This window comes from Mastigoproctus giganteus, chromosome 1 (genome assembly GCF_048544385.1).
Source record: "Mastigoproctus giganteus isolate SK-2022 chromosome 1, ASM4854438v1, whole genome shotgun sequence".
Classification (NCBI taxonomy): Eukaryota; Metazoa; Arthropoda; class Arachnida; order Uropygi; family Thelyphonidae; genus Mastigoproctus; species Mastigoproctus giganteus.
The window spans coordinates 265,425,712-265,443,346 of NC_143575.1; the positions used below are offsets into that span (position 1 = coordinate 265,425,712).

A 17,635-nucleotide genomic window follows, 5' to 3' on the forward strand; every position below is an offset into this window, starting at 1 on the left:
TTTGCTCTTACTATTTTAATATCTTTGTAAAATAAAATGTCAAAGGAATCGATTTGTGCAATAAATATTTCCATGCTTATGTTTTTGTTATTATTATTATTTTTTAGACAAAATTGGTGTAACTAGATCTTAATGCGCATGAGTCATAAAGAAGTTAAATGAGCGCTATGAATAAAGTTCTGACTGCATAGATAATGGAGGTCTATCACCAATCTTTAAGATGCCTCCTCTTATCTAAAGAAATACACTCATTTATTCCTGAATTTTTGACTAATTAAACCATAAAACAAAGGGGCCGAGTTTGATTTTAAGATAAAAATTGTCGTTTCCCTATGTTGTTGAGATCTGAAAATAAAAGTATCTTCATTCTTAGTTTTCTGGACCAAAATTCCACCTGTTCTTGAGAATCTGAATAAACTTATAACCAGAATAAAATCGAATGTCTAGTTCAAGATATTGTCAAGTTACAGTTTTGAGAAAATAACATAACCATTGCAGATAAAGTGGACAAGACTTCACACACACACAGGTTTAATTTTTAGCTCTTCAACAACCTTTTATCAGCTGTTAAATTTACTTTGGAATAGATTTTACAAACCGCCATTGCAAATAAAACTGACAGAACTTCAAGGATACACACAATTTTAATTTTCAGCTTTTCAAGAATAGGTGTGGCTTTGACAAGTAAACTTTAAGAACACAGATAATTTTATTTTCAGAAAAAAAAGCTTTTCATCCCACACACAAGGTTCTGGGCGGGCGGCAGCCCTCCTCACAGCATGAACACTCCAAAATAAACTCCCAACATACAACTTCCCTATTAAGACCCACAATGCATTGCCACATAATTAATCACAAAAAAAAATCACTATGACGTCACAACCGATAGTTCGGTTCGTGAGTCATACGTCCACCTGGTACCACCACCCTCTATCGGTTGTGACGTCATTGTGAATAGTTTTAACCTTAAATATGTGGTAATACATTGTGGGTCTTAATAGGGTAGTTGTATGTGGGAGGATTAATTTTCGAGCGTTTATGCTGTCGGGAGGGTGACGCGGCACCTTGTGTGCTGGATGAAAAACTTTATTTTTCTTCTTGAAAATAGGTACAAGATTCACAACAAGTTCCAGGGCTTCACCCTACATTTCAGTGTGATTTAGCAGATGTTTCCAATCTGTCTAAAGAGAACTGAGGCACATCCAATCTTTTGATTTATATCGACGCCTTTTTCAAGATATGTTTGGGTGAGATCACTTAAAAATAAAACTTCACAACAAACGGTTGAGGCATTCAAACCTATTTTCAAAGAAGAAACGCCTTTCAATCTCAACTCAGACCAAGAAAATGAGCTTACAAATAAAGAGGTAAAAGCTTTATTTAAGTCTCTTAACATTAATTTCTATACAACTAGATTTAAAACAAGGCAGCAACAGCAGAGCGGTTCATCAGAACCCTGAAAGAAAAAATATTCAAATGGATAACTTAATCTAAAAGTAAGAAATATGTTCATATGCTTCCAGACATTTTCGATACTTATAATCGAACAACGCATCGCACCATTGGTATGCCCCTGAGCAGTCAGGGGCACCCCTACAGTCCTCCACTGTCCAACCCTGGTTGGACAGTGGAGGACTGTATACAAGTGTTGTGCTGGTCACATGAATGCAAATACCTGGCGAAATACGCCTACGGTCGTATTCCTGTATGGCGCAAGCAACACGAATCCATGGACCCGTCATGCATGAGGCCACCACACAGGCAGGTGGCCGAAATTGCATAATATTGGACATGGTTTGCTGGCAAGAACTAGGAACCCTGATGCGTATGAAACAACATTTCACTGGTGAGGTCTACCAGCAGCTCTTAGAAGACCATGTGCACCCTGCCATGTTGCATTTTTTCCTGGATAGAAATGGAATCTCTAAGGCGATATTGCGCGTGTCGTCGGGCTGTACTGGTGTTGTTGTTGTTATAGGGTTTTGAAAGCATCAGCAACCAGAGCCATATTGCTCTGTGGTCGATTTTCCTGTACTGTATCACTCATCTTGATTTGTCTCCAAATTTGCCTGACCTCAATCTAATGGAACAACTTTAGTTTTTTTTCGAACGGGAAGTGAGTTGTATGGACAGGTAATCGTCATCTGTTCCCATACTGTGAGAATAGATGACGTCTTCAGACATCTATTGGAGTCGATTACCATGCATGAATGGTTGTAGTGGTGACGTGTTGCATTTCTGATGTCGAAATGTCGTTAAGCATGCGTGTACCATCCGAGTTTATGTAATATATATATATATGGTGTGTGTCAATCGTCATAGTAGCCACACGTCTAACAGTCGATACAGATTCATTGTAATAGTTCGTTCTTTGCTGAAGATTTAAGTAAGTAACGCTTTCATAAATAATGATATTTAATATGTTTATACGATGTAAAATTTCATTTTAACCATGGTGGAACCGAAAGCTAGGCAATTTCAAGCTATAAATGTGGATGTATTCAAAATGTAGACAATTGTGTGTACCTGTAACTGGTTCCCCACATTCAACGAGGAAAGTCAATATTACAGGAAGCGCGTTATTTCATTGATGATATTAATTAAATACAAAAATAAAATTAGATTACATAAAACGTTGTTCTGAATTATGGAAAATAATTCATTTACCTTGAGGAGTTATGCGTATTAATGTTAGAGGAGGATTAGACACGAATACCTACCAAAGGATTAGACATTTTGAATAAATTAGTGGAGTTTGCGCCCTCGTAGGCAGCACGGTTGGTAGAATGACCGTCCCCCCCTCACACCTGGTGGAAAAGACCTGAGTTCGAGTTCCTTCCATGACGAGAAGATTTTTTTTCCGGGTATTTTTCCCAACGTGGCAGAATTAGTTGGTTTCAGCCGTGGGTGATGGTTTTTTCTCCCAGAATCGGAGGTTTTTCATCCAGCAAATAGAAAATCGACCAGAGAACACATGCAATTTATAGGCAGTATACACGAAGCAATATGCCTTTAGTCGTTGAGTCTCCTAAAACCACACTAACAACAACATAGTGGAATTTGTAAATTTAAATGAAATTGGTCATCCGATTATATCATTTTGTTTTGTAATTCGTGAAGAAAGTTTGGGTGCTGAGGCATCTGCAAAGCAACTAACTGAAGTTATGACTTTGTGGTGAACGTCATAAATATAAGTGTAGATGTTCATTTATAACATATAGGAGATTTAAATCTTGTTTTGGAAGAAATTGGTATGAATATGGTGACTTATCGCTACAATCGGAAGTTTGTTGGCTGACCAGAGACTAAATTTTAAATAGATTTTTAGCCTGTATGAATGAAATTGAAATATTTGGAGAAAATTAACAAATGAAATGCATTAAATCCATTACGAAGCAGGCTAACAAGAGAAAACTCAGAATCGTGTGCGCGGTTAAAATTAACAAAATACCAACCGTAATTATTAAATTTATTAAACCTTTCTGGAAAAATTCAGGATTAAGGAAGCCATTAAAAATTCTTAGGCTTCACGTACTTTCATCGATTTATTGTAGGGCAGTTTCCTAAGCAGCATGTTAGAGAGACAACTAGAAAGAATAATACTTGAATCCATCCCGAATTTGGCTATGCCCGGAACAAGGTGTACCCATAATCTGAAGTTCAACCCAGAGATTTCCCAATAATTTATTTTTGCATGACGGATAGGAAGTCAACAGCGAGGATTCCCAAAAGAGAATGGAAATGTTGAATAATTATATCGAACATAAATTCCGTTCCAGAAAAAATAATGGAGTCACTGAAGTGCAAAACGATGCACACAGGAGCTCAGTTATACTTCAGTCACAGCAGGCATTTGTTAAAGGGAAATCTTGTCTCACTAATTTGATTGGGAACTGTGATGCAGTGACAAAGGAACTTGATGAAATACATTTCATAACATATACTTGGATTTCAAAAAAGCTTTTAATACAATTGCACATGGAAGACTGCTGTAAAAACTAGAACATTGAGGTATTAAGGACAAGTTTCTGCTGTAGATAAAGGAATGGTTCAGTTGGAGAAGCTAGAGAGTTGTTATCAATGAACACTGCTCTTCGTGGACTAACGTCATCATTGGAGTCCAAAAGGGTTCGGTGTTCCGCCCATTCTTAGTTTCTGTGTAGGAATGACAGGAATGTTGGCAGCGGTGGCTAATAAAATACAGTTGGGGGAGGAGAAATTACATTTGAAATTTAATATTGACAAATGCAAAGTACTGCATATGTGTAGCAGTAACCTCAGATTACCGTACCCATTCTATGGGGCTACACCCAGGTCAGTGATCAATGAAAGAGAACTGAGGTAATTGTGTAGTTCGATATGAAGTTTTCTTAGCACTGCTAACAAGATTCAGCGGAAGCACATGCGTTTTTAGGCCACATCTGTATACGGGTCAGAAAGCTTCATTTTAGAAAGGATATATAGAGCAGCTTCAACGAGTACAGAGAAGGGCAACGAGATTGGAGAGGGGAACGAAAAGTTACTCTTATTAAGGCGCACTCAGATATGAATATTTCGACATTTGGAGGCTGGACACCTGCCATGCGAATTGATTCAGGTGTGTAAAGCGTTGAATTTCTTGAGAGAGGTCAATGCTGATGGGATTCTTTCTCTTACTCACACAACGCACATAAATTCAAATTGGGGAACGATGGTTGCAGAATAGATGTGAGGAAGTTTGTCTTCAGTCAAGGGGTGGTTGAGTCCTGAAACAAACTTCGATCTCATTCGGTAGACGTGTATTAGCTTAAATAAATTCGATGAAGAGCGAGACAAACTGTGGATAGGTCAAATGGGGAGGATTTTTTTTTTGATGATGATGTACAAGCTTGATTTCTTACATCATTTGCCAGTACTAATACTAATCCACCACAACAGCCTTCGTGGGTAGCACAGTTGGTAATATCACCGGGTGGTAAAGAACTGAGTTCGAGTACCGGCGATGACGTCACGAATTTTTATGGGCCTTTTTCACAACATGCCTGAATTAGTTGGTGCCAGGCGAGGATAGAGGGCCAAGGTCACCCGAGGGCTACGTCAACCAGAGCAGACCGCTGTCTTGGTCTAACAGCAAGACTGTAAGCTACAATGGTTTCTTAACTGTCTTTGAGGTTGTTGTGACCACAGGTAAAAATTCTAACCGGACTGTGTTAAAAAGGCTGAATTAAAGGGGACTCTGCGCAAGGAAGACACTGCTTTGTGTCCCATTGACCCCAAACCCGCGAAGAACTCGTTGAAACTGGTGCAGTGAATAAATGTCCCTTATATATGTTTGTAGTTTCTCCCTGTGTCCTCATTTCATCTTTATTCTGTGGTACGCCATATCAAATTTCGCCCCTCTTCATCGCAACCTGCATCAGTTATACCACGTTTTCAACGAGTTCTGTTAATTTTGTCGAGCAGTGTATTATGGCACTTCCAGAAAAAAGACAACAAAATTGTTAGAAATTATTATTAGAAACTTCACCCATAAAAAAAAAAACAATGGCAAAGTATTCACAGGAATGTCGACTTGCTTGACAGACCCGTTAATTTGATACTTTCATTTTTGTTAATAATATTTTCTATTACAACTTTTTTACTGAACATTCTTCTTTTTCTTCTTGCAGAAGTCGTTGCACGCAAGGCAAATTTTGTGCTTAAAATGGAATTTTGGCAGTACACCTTTATAATCCTAGCCCTTATAATCTGTGGTTTTGGGACCTTTGCCAAAATACTAGTAGCAGCAGAAGACGTCATTGTCACCACTAAGATAGGTCCAATCAGAGGTATAAATATTCCAACACCAGGTGGGAAATCTGTGGATGCTTTCCTTGGAATACCATACGCCAAAGCACCTGTTGGTGAAAATCGCTTTCGTCCACCACTGCCTGTTGATCCTTGGATTGATGTCCTAAATGCTACCGAGAAACCAAACGCCTGCTTGCAATCACGGACTAATTCTTCAAATTTTGCAGGAGCTTCGGAAGACCTGTATCCTAAAAATCCTAAAGAGGATTGTCTAACGTTAAATGTATGGCGTCCTCACCCTATGCCCCAGAAAGCTGCAGTTATGATATGGATTTTCGGGGGTAGTTTTGTATCTGGAGCGACCAATATATATTACAATGATCCTAAGGTGTTAGTTTCCGAAGAAGGTGTCATCGGAGTGTCAATGAATTATAGACTCGCATCTATGGGATTTCTATACTTTGGGCGTTCTGATGCACCCGGAAATGTAGGGTTGCTTGACCAGAACTTGGCAATTCGTTGGGTCAAGGAGAACATCGTTGATTTCGGAGGTGATCCAGAAAATATAACATTGTTTGGAGCAAGCGCAGGGGGTGCGTGTGTGAGCTATCATCTGTTGTCTCCACTCAGCCATAGCCTGTTCAATCGGGCCATCATACATAGTGGATCAGCAACTGCTTCGTATGCCATGCACAACAGGGAAAAGGCCATTAGTCAAGGTCTAAAACTTGCACAACTTGTCGGCTGTCCTCATAATAAGGATGACCTTGATGCCGTCCTAGATTGCCTCCGCATGAAAGATGCAAACGAACTAATGATACAAGAGACTGGATTATACGGAGTTTTTGATTTTTCCTTTGTTCCTGTAATAGACGGAGAATTCATTGAGGAAGATCCTCAAGTATTGCTGCAAAACAAGCAGTTCAAAAATACGAGTATTCTCCTCGGAAACACGGCAAATGAAGGATCTTTTTTTCTAGCTATTTATCTTCCTCAGATTTTCAAATTAGTTGAGAACCTGACCATCACTTATGAGGAATTCCTTATAGCCTTGAAGACATTCTCTCCTTCCCAAGACGAATTGATTATACAGTCCATCGTGCAGGAATACACTGACTGGGTAAAATCGGACTATGTTGATGGTGCCGAAAAAGCTGTTTGCGATCGTTATTTCGTTTGTCCAACTGATCAGTTTGCCAAAAATTATGCCAGCGTGGAAAATGATGTCTACCTTTACAGTTTCGATTATCGAGGACCTCTAAATCTACTCCTTCCGAGTTGGATGGGAGTTACTCATGGTTCAGATATTAACTATGTGATGGGATTATATTTGAATCCCGAACAGAATGGTGGTCCTTCAGAAGTGGAACTGTCTTCACGAGTAATGAGAATGTGGGCAAATTTTGCCAAAACAGGGTAAGAATTTTATATTTCTCATGCGTTAATTGTTTATTCGATGGAAGATGTTGAGCTCATCATAGTGGCTAATCCTTTTTGTAAAGATCTATTTCAATAGATTATTATATTCTTATAATGTCAATATTTTAGATTCCTCTTTTGAGTTCTGTGTTATTTAATTAACTCTGTATGCAGGTATAAGTTAGTAGAGAAAGAAGGATGCAAGAAAGCTTCATTGTTTAAATCAGGGGTCCCCAAAGTGGTCAATATCGACCCCCATTAGTCGATGATAGAATCTAGGGGTAGATAAATTTCAAGTGGTCGATTAAAGGTTTTTACTCGTATTCTTAAATTTCATGCCAATTCCAGAAATTGAAGAAATAGTCAAGATTTTAATACAAAAGTATAAAATATCTACAGCATATGTTTAGAAAATTTAGTCATTTTTGAACAACCCAAATTATTATTATTTTTTTATTTACTGATCAAATATAGTTCTCCGAGACCCCTCCCCTCTAGAGTTTCATTAAATGTTTCTCGCATTTTTCAATATAAATTAAGAAACAAATCCTTTTCACTGCTACTAAACTCAGAAACCATCCTTAAAATATTGTTATTGATTAACTGGTGGGGACTGATGAAATATAAAAGATTTCATTAAGGGGTCGCGACTCCAAAAAGTTTGGGAACCCCTGGTTTGGAGCAAACATAACGAATCTAAAACGAAAATTTTATTCCGGTTGATCTAACTGTTTCGTCGTATGAGAGAGCATTATCTTTGTTCACTACGGTACACAAGGACCATGGGCAACAGAGTAGAACCCTTGTCCTATCTACCTCGGGTGGAAAAGACCTGAGATCTGATCCCATCAATGCTGCTAGGAATTTTATGGGTCGTTTCACAACGTGGTTTGGTTAGTCGAAAGCAGAATAGGATAGCATGGTTTCCCCCCTCCACAAATTGGGTTTTTCATCCAATAAACAGCAAATCGAACAGAACACAGGCAATTTACAGATATATTATATAAGACCCAATATGGCTAAGTTGCTGATGCGCCTAAACGCCTACAACAAACACACAATCACTTCTAATAGTCAGGAAATCTTTTCTTATGGAATTAACGGTTATAAGCAAACTATTGATTCATTGTTTCAGTAAAATTACTCTATCACATTTAGAGAAAGAAGATAACACTGAGTAGCACTTTATAGGATATACCTTCCTTTTAGAGAGGAATTCTACCCCTTCAGAACAGCCTGAATTCGTTGTGGCATGGATCCACCGAGGTTTCGAAAGCGTTTCCGACACCTCTTTAACGAAGACTCAATTGCTAGCAGAACGGTCGAACATTGGGTGACTAGGGATCCCACCTGCGAAGACTTTGTTCCACTTCATTCCACAAGAGCTCAATTCAATTGAGATCTCTGACTGGGGCGATCAATGCAATAGGTGGAATTCAATCTCATTTTCCAGAGACCAGTTCTGTACAATTCTGGCCTTGTGGCATGGAACATTATATTGTGCGAAGAACTCATTCTTAGATGAATACACTGAAACCATAAAGGAATGCATATAGACAAAAACAATTTCCATAGAACCTAGAATCTATCAAGGGGTTCGATGTGATGTTCGCCACAAATCATTCCCCACATGATTACACTCCCATAAACAGCTTTCACTGTTGACAGCTGGTGAGTTAGGTCCATGGACCCATCCTGTTTTCGTCATACTCTTTTTCTTGTTTTAATGAAAAACGCAAACATGAGAGATATTAGAACTATAATGCTTAATACCGTGCACGAATTGAAGATTCAGAAGATGGAAGAAGATATTTGTTGAAATTAGACTTCAATTTCTGTAGATTGTAATTTTCAGGAGATATTATATTATATTTATATTAAATATATAAAACCGTCAACAATTTGCATGTAAATCACGAAATATGAATATTCATGACTTTTATTCACAATTTCTGAGCGAAATTGTAAAATAAATATTACTTTCGCGAAAGAATCCCAATAATGAAAATGTCAAAAGGTGTTCATTTCTTTAGCAGTGTAATTAATTTATTTAAATTAGTTTGAGTTTTAATCTTTCGTATTCTCTGTTCCAGAAACCCGAATTTGTCGTCAGATGATGAAGAAATATGGCCTCCTTACACACTGGAAGAGAAAGAATATTTAATTTTCGATGAGGCAAATTCAAGTACCATAGGTTATGGACTTCGTTCCAGGCAATGTGCCTTCTGGCAGCAATATATACCTTATTTGATGCAAGTTGCAGGTTGGTAGAACCTAAATGTACTTATATGTGTTTGTTCTGTGTTTAAACTCCATTTGTGACCACAGCCATGGCTACATTAATGAGGACCTGAGTGACAAAGTAGGGTGTGGCCACAGAGGACCAAATGACGACAATTCATTATAAGGTTTTTCCATATAACCTAGAATCTATCAAGGGGTTCAATGTTTATCACAAACCATTCCCCACATGATTCTGCTGCGTATTTAAGAAAGAAGTTTTATTTTTTGGCGTAGTCAGTTTAAACAGTACCTTGCGATGCCTTCTGAGCATGACAGTGGTTACAACATAGTCCTGATCTTGCCCCATCTGGCAAAAAAAATATCATTTCAGGTAGGATCCAACTGTAGTTCAACGCCATCCTAACACGGTCGTCCAGGATCTCAGTATGGGCCGAGTTATCGAAGTGAAAAGATTGCAATGGCCAGAGAGGTGGAAATTATCATCTTCCTTGTTATTTTTCTATTATTTTTGGATTTCCTCTCATGTTTCCTTAACTATCCAAGTTTTTAATTAGTAAATTCGTAAGTTAAATCATTTTATATAATGTGCTCAAAGTATTGTACATGATATTGCATTTCTTTTGTATTTTTGGCCCTTAAATATTGCCCATCTCATGTAAAAGGACTGAATTGGAATCCTATCAAAGGCCCAAAAGTTTTAATAAACCTTTGACAACGTGGCTGGGTTAGTCGATCTCATCCAGGAATTGTATGGATTTTCATCCAGTTACTCTGCTTTTTCATCCATCAGCCAGGCATATCAAAGACAGAATATACACAATTTTCAAATATAATATATTGTAGCCTCACTGCTTTAGTTTTTATTAAAATTAATTAATTAATTGTTAAATTAAATTATTTTTTTTTAATATTAAAAATGATCAGTTTTGAAGTTTTATAAATATTTATAATATAAAGGAAAACAATAAACTGTAATAATTTTCTGACAAAAAAAAATAATTTGTTAAATATTTTATCATTTCAGATAAACTTGAATTGTGCGAAAACCAAGACGAAAACGAAAACCAAGACGAAAACCAATAATCCATAAAGAATTCATTTAAACTTTGATTTAAAGTTCTGTATAATCCTGATGCAAATTTAAAAATAAAATAAATAAATATTTACTGTTACATCTTGATGGAAAGAATTAGCATTTTATTTCAGAAATATACGCAGACAATGAGTTTACAATGTAGTTAATGACAGCTGGTCTTCAAGAGTCCACACTTTGGTATTCGAACTACCAAAGCTGTCCTGTATACTCAATACATTAAATATTGAATATAATTTGTATACTCCCTGGCCAAAAAATTAGAAATTGTTTCTGCGATCGGTGTCAACAGATAATTAAACATACCGTTTGCAAATGTAAACTGTCATATACCATGATCTAAAGATCCTTGGTGTAAGAAAAATACAAAAATCTTTCAAGGGGTTGCTTAGCAATCCGAGTCCTCGTGGATAGTACAGTTGGTCGAATCGCCGTCCTTCACACATCGATGGAAAAGACCTAAGTTGGAGTCCCACCATCGACGGGAGGAATTTTTATGGGCTTTTTCCCAACGAGGCTGAGTTAGTCGGTCTTAGGGGAGGGTGTCCTGGTTTTTTTCTTCCGGAAATTCAGGTTTTTCGTTCTGCAAATAGAAAATAGACCAGAGAACCCATGCAATTTACAGACAGTATACACGGAGCAATATGGCCTTGGTTTCTGACGCTCCTAAAACCTTATTACAACAACTACCAGCAATGAATCTTTCTCTTGTATTGGATCAACTTCGCCCTGCGATCACTCAGGAAACACCTCCCCCTTTTTTCCTGCTTCACCCTCATGTCGGGTCCTGTGTCCACGATTTCTGAATGGGTGAAGTATGCACAACGTAACTTGGAATTTGCTAATACATTCAGAGCAAAGCACGTGAAAATGTATCTGTACACTTCTGATTTCATAGTCCATTGGACCTTCCCAAATAAAAAATGATTTAGATCGTTGTAAAGGAAGACGCATATGAGCCACACACATTAATTGTTCTCATCATGATAAGTAGAACAGCTGTCTAACCTCGAGAGGGGTGTTACTGTTGGATATTGAATTCCTGACTTGTCGAACTTGCAGTTTTTAACAGCCTACACTATCTTTAGTCCACCGATACTGTTATCAGGAATTGGAAAGCGTGACATTACTACCAGCATCGCACAGAAAACCATGTAAGTTCACCCCAAGTGGCCAGAGGGTATTCAGAAAGGTATTACGACAATTTCATCAGATATCCCTGAAAAACACCAATCAGCAGTTCAAGGCAGCAATATGGTTTAAATCTTCATTTATTAAATAAAGCGGCCCCTAGCCAAATAATCTGGTAAGTCATCCATTATTCAATCTTAACTCTTCCAATTGCAAAAGAATATTCCTTCTCACGAAAACTGAACTTGCAAAGTTTAGAAAGGCAAAAAAAAAAAATTCCCATGTTTTAATAAGCAATAACTCAATCCTATCGACTAGACAGTTACATTATCAACATACAGATCCCCCCCACCAGCGATCATAGACGTGTGTGTGATTTAGCTCCTGATTTATAGTGATTTTAAGTAGTTTTTAAAGGGCATCTTTATAAAATCTGTGTACTGACATGTTCCTTAGATGATTATCAAGCAACTTAGATGGTTTTTATGAAGTCTTCATCAAGTTAAGTACTATTTATTTAAGCTTAAACTTTTAGTGTGCAACGTTACTGAGCCTTTGTTTAGCATAGCTACAAACAGCAATTTTGCAGTCAGCCACTCCCACGTCCGAACTGTCTTATTATTTCTTCAGGCTTAATACTCTTCTCTTCGATTCCCTGCTGTGTCAATAACGGCTCACCTGCTTATTTGTTACATTCTGTTTGCTGATATTTAAAGCCATTCTCAACTCTTCAACATGCCACCTAAAGAAGCGGTTTCATGCAATGTTTGTCTAAAACAGTACGGAATTGGGTTATCTGCAAGGGAATTTGCAGTATGGTTTTTTGTGATGCATGTTCATTAATAAAGAACTTTTCTAAATCCAGTAATTTAAAAAACAATTTCGGATGCCCTTCATGCAAAAGTGCTAACAAGGGAAGTGCAAACTTACAGTCTCCTAGTCAGCATAAGCTGAATTCTCAGGATACCTCAACAGATGCTGATCTCCTTAGCAACGTTGACCATCCCTCGTCTCCCACCGTCAATATAGTACGATCTCCTAAGCCCTCAGACCATACAAGGAAGTCAACTAAAGATGCCTCCGCCCAAAGGGATGACGCTTCCTCTCTGTCCCCACTGCCTTCAACAGCCCGAACAATGATCCCTCATCTGCCTCTCTGAAACAAATGTTGAGGAAACAATTTAGAGAAAAAGAAGATATTAAACAGCATCTCTTTCGAATAGAAGATCAGCAATGTAAATTCTACCACTTGCTTCTCGAACTAAAGGCTATGAATCGAAAGCCATCCGGTGCCTCACCGTTCTTTTCATCAGGCTTCTGCAGTTCCAGCCCTCAGTCCAGACGCTGTAGAATTCGTTCCAGAAAAAACAGCTGCGCGATATCAAAAATCAAGCTCTAGCTCTCTTTCTGTCCGAGAACACAATCGTGCTTCCTCGCAACGTGTTGAAACAGGCAGACAACCGATATCCACCACTATTAGTAATCAACAAAAACCGAGCAATTTGTATGTGCATTGTCAAAATGATCGCTCTGAGCATTATCCTGAAGTGCCTTCCCATAATGGCTTGCCTACCAACTCCCCACGTCTTAAGTTTCCTCGCAGAAACAACAGATATACAAGCATAATAGGAACAAGAAATATGCAGTCTTGTATTAAAATTAGAAACAGAAATAGTTCGACGCTTAGAAGTAACAACATTTTTGTTAGCAGGCTAGACCCGAATACTACTTCCCAGCAGATGGACCAGCTACTATTAGAGCTAGAAATTCCAGGCAGAGCGTTCAAAATAAGAACGAAACATCCCACATATTCATCATTTAGAATTGAGCTAAAGAACTGTGACCTACAACAATATCTAAACCTGATATCTGGCCAAATGGTCTACTCGTCATGCCATTTTATGGAGCTATTGGAGGATCGGTCAACAACTCTATTGAAAAGTTACCAACTAATTCTCAATCTGCTGAATTCTCTGCATAGCTATAGAATAATATTCCTAATTCTCATCCTAATCCACCATTTAACTTGCCATCTAATACATCTGTTTGCAAAAATCCTTCTAACACAAATGTCCATCTCAGCATTTTTCTTCAAAATGTAAGAAGCATAAAAAATAAACTGTCTACGCTTATTTCATTAATGGTTGAAGAATCGGACATCATATGTTTAGTTGAAACGTGGATGCAGGAATCTTTACAAGATGTTTTCCTACTGCCGAAGAACCTCAGCTACACGCCATTCATGACATCAAGAATTAATCGTAGAGGTGGTGGGACAGCAATAATTGTAAAATCCGATTTTAAAGTTTTGAACACATACAACTCTAATACTTTCAACTTTGAAGGAATTTCCCTACTAATCCAAGTTGAGGATTCTCTGCTTCAAATTTATAATATTTATATTCCACCTGGACCTACTGATGACATCATTAATGAAATAATAACCTGGATCACTACTGTTCTTAAGCCTCAAGCAGACAAAGTTCAACATGATGTGTCTCCGGATCAAGCCCTGCTAATTAACCAAATACGCCCTGATAGTAGTGAAGGTCCTGACGGCATCCCTGGTTTTATTATTAGATTGTCCAGCGTATACATTATTGATCCTTTAGTGCATATAATTTCCAGGTGCATCTGCGAGCCATTCCTTCCAAGACAGCGGAAAACTTTCAGGATTACGCTGATTCCTAAAAAAGCTTGCAGAAATAACCATCCCGGTCATCGACCAATTGCTGTTTCGTCAATAATTACTAAAATTATTGAAAAAATCATGCTCTCATATCTTCAACATGCAATCTTCGCTAATGCCCCTTTCAATATGCATTTTGGTCCTAGAGGGCGCTTCACAACTACAAGCCTAGCTGACACCATTGTACGCATCCAAACTGCGTTTCAAGACAAGGCACAATGCGATGTATTTTATTTTGACCTCAAAGGTGCTTTCGACAACATAGATCTCAAAAAAGCTTTTCAAATACTAAAAAATCATTTTCTCGTTGACACAATGATTATTTCCTATCTTCAATACAGCCTAAATCGCAGACTTCTCCTCTTCCCCACTAATACTGACGATATTCTCGTCACAACCTCAACAGGCATTCCCCAAGGGAGCCGTTCTCTCCAGTACTATATTTTCAGCATCTCTTCAACCACTTCTACAAGAAAATCCAAATCTACTGGCATATGCTGATGATTTAAAGTTATTTATAATCTCCAAAGCCAGTGATGATATTCGCAAAGTTATCCATGATGCGAATTCACAGATTTGAGAAATCATCAAATACCTGAAAGATCTCAATCTGAATATAAATGCGAGCAAATCTGCTCAAATTACATATTCCCTTCAGAAACAACCCAACCACATAGAAATAAAAATTGCAGATGTCCCAATCCCAAATGTTTACGCTCACAAAGACCTTGGAATTGTTTTTGATAAAAATCTCTCCTTTAATGCCCACTATTTATATTTTGCTGAAAAAATTCAAAAAGCAAAATGGTTAATCAAACAAGAAACAGCAGCGATTCAAGACAGAAAAACAGTCATTAAGCATATTCAAAGATGCATTTTTCCCTTTCTGTCCTATGCTTCCGAAATCTGGTCTGGTGCTCCTCAAGTAACCGTCAAAAATTCCTTGCCCTAGAATATTGGGTTCCTAGATGGCTCAATAGTAAGCTTCGTTTTCCCCATACAATATCCAGGCAACAGCTTTATAAAAACCTAAAAACAAAGCCTCTGCAACAGATGATCAACGAGTCTGGAGTCATGCTTCTTGCAAAGTTAATCACCTCTGCATGCGATTCACCAAACTTAGCCAATATAATAGCTGCCCCCAACAGGGAAAATGCAAGAAACCAGCGATTCAAATCCAACCTCTCCAGGCTCAAACAAATGGACAGAATGTTCCCCAATGCATCCCTTCGCCTCATAAATCATCAAAACATTGACTGCAACAAGTTAATCAACTCTGAAGCCTACAGGAGTCAGATCTCCGATGAAATGAAGAAAAATAATCCAACCCAGTAATTGCAACTGAAAGCCAAATGTCCTGTTCTGCAATTTTTTTAAATTCATAACTAAAATTCCTAGCCATTGTTAATATCTATATAAAATTTCTACGTACATATACTCGATTATTTTATGTCATTTCCTTTGTATTCTTATCTGCCCCTAGCTATGTGCTGTGATGGGCTTGCTGTATTTGCAATAAATGAATATCTATTTATTTATTATTGAGTAAATGCCTCGTCAACCGCTGGTGATGATGGAGTTCCCCAATTCATGCTCAAATGCCTAAGTCCGTACATTATTCAGCCACTTTTAATTATTTTCAACCAGTTACTCTCGAACCAGATTTTCCCACAGCAATGGGAAAACTATCTTATCAAACCTTTAGCCAAAGTTCAGTCGCCATCGAAACCTAAACATTTCCGACCCATCTCCAACTCCTCCAGCCTGCTGAAGCTCCTGGAGAAGACCTTACTCCCGATCCTCACCAAGCAGATCATGCCCAGTAATCCAGCCCAAATTCACTACTCCCTTCCAAACAGATCAACGATCACAAACCTGCTAGCCACAACGAATACTATCTTGTCAGCATTCGAGAAAAGGCACGAACTAGCTGTGACTTACTTAGACATTGAGGCTGCATTTGATGCCGTCCAAGTAAACCAACTACTCACTCTCCTGGAATGCCACTTCCAGATCACAGGGAACATATTATGCTTTCTCTCCTCTCTTCTGAATAACAGAGTTATAAAGCTTCATACAGGAGATCGCACCCTTACTAGATCCGTCACCGCAGGAGTCCCACAAGGAGGGGTCCTTTCCGGCCTTCTGTTCTCATCTATTATCTTCCCACTGGTTGCACATTCTCGATGTCTACTGAGCTATGCAGATGATATCAAGATACTGACTCCCATCATCCCTGGTCAAGACCTTGATCTGGTAAAAACGGAAATTAACAACACTCTCACTGCAGTCACATCTTACCTCTGCCAGTTCGGGCTCAAGATCAATCCTGCTAAGTCCGAATTCATGGTGTATTCATTGAAGCAAACTCCTTCTTCTCTCCAGCCTTCGGTCGGCAACATCCTCATCCCAATTGCATCCAGCCATCGTGATCTGGGCGTTGTATTCGACTCCAAACTTCGATTCAACGCCCACATAGACATGCTCCTCACACGTGCTTCAAGACTCCGGTGGATAGCAAAACAGCATCTCCTTCATATCAGAGATAAAAAGACAACCGTGAGGTACATAAGAGCAATCATCTTTCCACCTTTACTCTATGCTGCTGAAATTTGGGCGTCAGCGGCACCATCAATAAAGAAACCACTCTTTGCCACAGAATTCTGGCTCCTAAAGTGGGCCAACAGGAAGCACAACCTTCCAGCTCTGATTCACACCACGCAGCTTGCCAACTCTCTCGGGATTCCACGGCTTCCCACCTTAGTCGAAGACCAACGCCTCCTAGCAACAGTCAAGATGATAACAGGCATAATCGCAACACCTTCATTCTGGGATACCTGTGGCTGGAGGATCCCCCCTGCTGCCCTTAGGGCCAATCCCGAGCTCTACTCGCATTCAGCGCGACTCCATCTCTCGGACAGGTTCCTTCCTCAGCAGATGTTCAAGCAAACCCAGGCACTTGACGCCGACCTGAACAAATTCGCTATTGACCGGACTTACAGGAAAAAAATTATGTCTAGTAGGACTAATCTGCATTGACATGTGTACCTTGCATCTGTTCCTGTCTGATTGAGCTGGTGCTCTTATCTCGATGTTAAGTCAGCTCAATCAGACCTAACTCTCGTAAGGAGTTCTCTCCTTTGTATAAAATATGTTTTCTTTTGTAAAATTACCTGTTTTTGTAAATTAATTGTTCTATTTTCCCGGAAGTTTCGGGAAGTTGTACAAATGTAAACCCCTGGCTTTTTGGCCGTGAAGGGCATTAAAGATTATCTCTCTCTCTCTCTCTC

General features: G+C 38.6%; 1 pseudogene across 1 annotated transcript; it reads left to right on the forward strand.

Moving 5' to 3' along the window:
- Positions 1 to 5,683: 5,683 nt before the first annotated feature.
- Positions 5,684 to 10,515, forward strand: LOC150091923 (acetylcholinesterase pseudogene; annotated as a pseudogene). Its single transcript, XR_016546764.1, has 3 exons — positions 5,684 to 7,185; positions 9,282 to 9,451; positions 10,457 to 10,515. The product of XR_016546764.1 is annotated as an acetylcholinesterase pseudogene (transcript).
- The last annotated feature ends 7,120 nt before the right edge of the window (positions 10,516 to 17,635 follow it).